The sequence below is a fragment of the Ricinus communis genome, chromosome 7 (genome assembly GCF_019578655.1).
Source record: "Ricinus communis isolate WT05 ecotype wild-type chromosome 7, ASM1957865v1, whole genome shotgun sequence".
Lineage (NCBI taxonomy): Eukaryota > Viridiplantae > Streptophyta > Magnoliopsida > Malpighiales > Euphorbiaceae > Ricinus > Ricinus communis.
The window spans coordinates 14283218-14288013 of record NC_063262.1 but is presented as its reverse complement, the minus strand read 5'-3'; the positions used below and the strand labels follow the sequence as shown (position 1 = coordinate 14288013).

Here is a 4796-nt window from a genome sequence, read left to right as displayed (position 1 = left end):
AACTTTGCAAGCAATGCAAAAAGAGTTTGAAAGAATGTATAGGCGAATGGATGATGTTGTTGAAAGTGTGAGAAGGCAAGGTGAAACTATTACAAGAATTCAAAACGAGCCTAGAAGAGAAAGGCAACTAGCCTTTGAACAAGAGGATTATGATGCCGAAGATGATTTGGAGGATGACCAAGCAACCACTTTTGGTGGAGATGACCATCCTAGGAGACACAATAGGAGATCAAGGCAAAAGGTGGAGATGATCTTCGAATGCCATAACTATTCGGAGGAGAAAAAGGTAAAACTTGCTGCCGTTGAGTTTTGTGATTACGCTAGTGTTTGGTGGCATCAATTGTGTAGGGAAAGGAGACGAAATGGAGAAAGACCCGTAGGGTCATGGATGGAGATGAAACGCATCATGAGGAAGAGGTTCATTCCTAACTATTACTATAGAGATTTGCATCAACGATTGCAAACTCTAAGGCAAGGAACCATGAGTGTGGAGGAGTACCACAAAGAAATGGAAATGGCTATGATTAAAGCAAATATGGAGGAGGATAGAGAGGCTACCATGGCAAGATTCTTGAATGGTCTAAACAAGAATATTGCTGATCTTGTGGAGTTGCAACATTATGTGGAGCTTGAGGACATGGTGAATGTGGCCATGAAAATTGAAAGGCAACTCAAGCGAAAAGGTGCAAGTAAGTTTGATTCTAAACTTAATTCGAGTTCTAGTTCTTCTAATTGGAAATCGAATTGGAGTAGAAAGGATGATAAATTTGCTAAGCCTAAAGTGGATGAGAATAAGAATAAAAATGAAATAGGCAGCAAAAACAAAGTTGAGAATCAAGCTAATCAATCTAGAAGCTTGAAGTGTTTTAAGTGTCTTGGACATGGTCATTATGCACGTGATTGCCCTAATAAGAGGACCATGATTGTTAGAGATGGAGTTGTTGAATCTGAAAGTGAAAATGAAAATGATGATGAGAATGATGACATGCCAACTTTAGAGGATGTTAGTGATGTTGAGTATGCTAAAGGGGATGTGTTAGTAGTACAACGCACACTTAGTTTGCAATGTAAACACGATGAACATGGAGAGCAGCGTGAGAATTTGTTTCATACTCATTGTTTAATTGCTAATAAGTTGTGTAACATGATTGTTGATAGTGGAAGTTGTACTAATGTTGCTAGTACTTTGCTTGTGGAGAAATTAAAATTACCAACTACCAAACATCCAAGGCCTTACAAGTTGCAATGGTTGAATGATAGTGGTGTTGTGAAGGTAAATAAGCAAGTGCTAATTTCTTTTTCCATTGGGAGATATAAGGATGAGGTGCTTTGTGATGTAGTTCCCATGTATGCCGGACATGTTTTATTGGGAAGACCTTGGCAATATGATAGGCGTGTGATTTATGATGGGTTCAAGAATCGATATTCCTTGACTATTGATGGACAAAAGTTCAATCTTGGACCATTACCTCCCAAGGCTATTTTTGATGATCAAGTGAGAATTAAACAACAATATGAAGAGCTTGAATCTTCATATGGGGAATATCAGGGGAGGGAGCAAGAAATAGTGAAAAAAGAAAAAGGTGAGGTAAGTGGTAAAAGTGAGTGTAATGGGAAACACAAGGTGAGAGAAAACAAGGGAGATGAGAATGAAAGAAAGATGAATGTGTATGCAAAGCCAAGTGATGTGAGGAGAACACTAACCTTGAGGTAGCCCTTACTTGTACTCATGTACAAGGAAGTTTTGATGATTTCTAATGATCTTAATAAGGATTTGCCTTGTGTTGTTCTTGAGCTTTTGCAGGAATATGAAGAGCTATTTCCCGAAGATGTGCCTAAAGGATTACCACCAATTCGAGGAATTGAACATCAAATTGATTTCATTCCGGGTGCAAGCATACCTAATAGGCCAGCATATAGATGCAACCCCGAGGAGACAAAAGAAATCCAAAGGCAAGTGAGTGAGCTTATGGATAAGGGGTACGTAAGAGAAAGCATGAGTCCTTGTGCGGTTCCTGTAATTTTAGTGCCTAAGAAAGATGGTTCATGGAGGATGTGTGTTGATTGTCGTGCCGTCAACAAAATAACGGTAAAGTATCGCCATCCTATACCTAGGCTAGATGACATGTTGGATGAATTGCACGGTGCTTGTGTGTTTTCTAAAGTGGATTTAAAATCTGGATATCATCAAATAAGAATGCGTGAGGGTGATGAATGGAAAACCGCTTTCAAAACAAAACATGGATTATATGAGTGGTTAGTCATGCCGTTTGGTTTAACTAATGCTCCAAGTACTTTTATGCGATTGATGAATCATGTTTTGCGCTTTCATTGGAAAGTTTGTAGTGGTTTATTTTGATGATATTCTTGTGTATAGCAAATCTTTAGATGAGCATGTAATACACTTAAAGCTGGTTTTTGATGTGTTAAGGCAAGAGACATTATATGCTAATCTTAAGAAATGCACTTTCTGCACTAATGAAATTACTTTTCTTGGATATATTGTTAATGACAAGGGAATTCATGTTGATCAAGAAAAAGTAAAAGTAATTAGAGAGTGGACAAAACCTACTAGTGTGCATGATGTTAGGAGCTTTCATGGTCTTGCTAGCTTTTATAGGAGATTCATTAAAGATTTCTCTACAATTACTGCACCTTTAACTGAATGCATTAAAAAGAATGTGGGTTTCAAGTGGGGAAAAGAACAAGATGATGCTTTTAACTTGCTAAAAGAAAAACTTAGTTCAGCACCTTTACTTGCTTTGCCTGACTTTGCTAAAACCTTTGAGGTTGAGTGTGATGCAAGTGGAATAGGTATTGGTGGAGTCTTGATGCAAGAAGGAAGACCAATTGCGTTCTTTAGTGAGAAGCTAAGTGGAGCAAGTCTAAACTACCCAACTTATGACAAAGAGTTTTATGCTTTGGTAAGAGTTTTAGAGACATGGCAGCACTATCTTTGGTATAAGGAATTCATTATACACACCGACCATGAGTCTTTGAAATATCTCAAAGGACAACAGGAAGCTAAGCCGTAGGCATGCTAAATGGGTGGAATTTATTGAATCCTTTCCATACATCATCAAGTACAAACAAGGTAAAGAGAATGTTGTTGCCGATGCTCTATCTAGAAGGTATGCTCTAATTTCTACACTTGATGCAAAATTATTGGGTTTTGAGTTCATTAAGGAATTATATAATTCAGACCATGATTTTGCTAATGTATATGGGTCATGTGAGAGAGGGGGGTTTGACAAGTTCTATAGACATGATGGTTTTCTTTTAAAGAAAATAAGTTATGCGTGCCTCAATCTTCTTTAAGAGAGTTGCTTGTGAGGGAGGCACATGGTGGGGGTTTGATGGGGCACTTTGGTGTGAGAAAAACTTTAGATGTTTTAGAAAATCATTTCTTTTGGCCACAAATGAAAAGAGATGTTCAAAAAATATGTGAGAGATGCATCACTTGTAAACAAGCTAAATCTAAAGTGATGCCTCATGGGTTGTATACTCCACTTCCCATACCTAATGAACCTTGGGTAGACATTTCTATGGACTTTGTTCTAGGATTACCTAGGTCAAGGGGAGGGAAAGATTCTATTTTTGTTGTTGTTGACAGGTTTAGCAAAATGGCACATTTCATTCCATGCCACAAGACAGATGATGCAACTCATATTGCGGGGTTGTTCTTCAAAGAAATTGTAAGATTGCATGGGGTTCCAAGGACAATTGTCAGTGATAGAGATGTCAAGTTCCTTAGCCACTTTTGGAAGACACTTTGGAGCAAGATGGGAACAAAGCTTCTATTCTCAACAACTTGTCATCCACAAACGGATGGACAAACGGAGGTGGTTAATAGGACTCTCTCACAACTATTGAGGGCAATAATTCAAAGAAATTTGAAGAATTGGGAAGAATGTTTGCCACATGTTGAGTTTGCATACAATAGGAGTATTCATGGTACAACAAATTGTTCACCTTTTGAGATTGTATATGGGCTCAATCCATTAACTCCAATGGATTTATTGCCATTACCCATTGATAAGGCTAATTTTGAAGGCAAGCAAAAAGCTGAATTTGTTAAAAGCTTACATGAGAATGTGCGTACTCAAATAGAGAAAAGAAATCAACAATATCAAAAGCAACACAACAAGGGGAGAAAGAAAGTTGTATTTGAACCGGGTGGACTGGGTTTGGGTACATTTGAGAAAGGAAAGATTTCCAAGCCAAAGGAAGTCTAAATTAATGCCAAGAGGGGATGGGCCATTCCAAGTTCTTGAAAGAATTAATGACAATGCCTATAAGATAGATTTGCCAAGTGAGTATGGCAATGTGAGTGCTTCTTTTAATGTTGCTGATCTTTCTTTATTTGATGTAGGTGATGAAGTTGACAATGAGGCTGATTCGAGGACGAATCCTTACGAGGAGAGAGGGAATGATGCAATAAAGACAAGAATTACAAATGATCCTTTAAGCTTTCAAGGAGGTCCAATGACAAGATCCAAGTCCAAAAGTATGCAAGAAGCTTTGTTGGGCTTAATTAAAGACATTTGGAGTGTTCAAATACAACAAGGCTCAGTCCAAGATTTAGGATTGCAAAAAGGATCCAAAATCATCAATTTAGTGCAATAAGTTTGGGCTGAACTCATAGGTCCAATAAGATTCATTTGAAGCCTTTTTTCTTATTTTCATTTTATTAGGTTTTCTCTTAAGTTATGGTGTGATTAGTTGTCTTTTAGAGTTACAAAATAGATGCACATAATTAGTCATAATTTGAAGTTACAAAATGGATGCACATAATT

General features: G+C 37.6%; 1 pseudogene; it reads left to right on the top strand.

The window, feature by feature from the left end:
• The first annotated feature begins 240 nt into the window (after positions 1 to 240).
• LOC125370705 lies at positions 241 to 4533 on the top strand (annotated as a pseudogene).
• Positions 4534 to 4796: the final 263 nt, after the last annotated feature.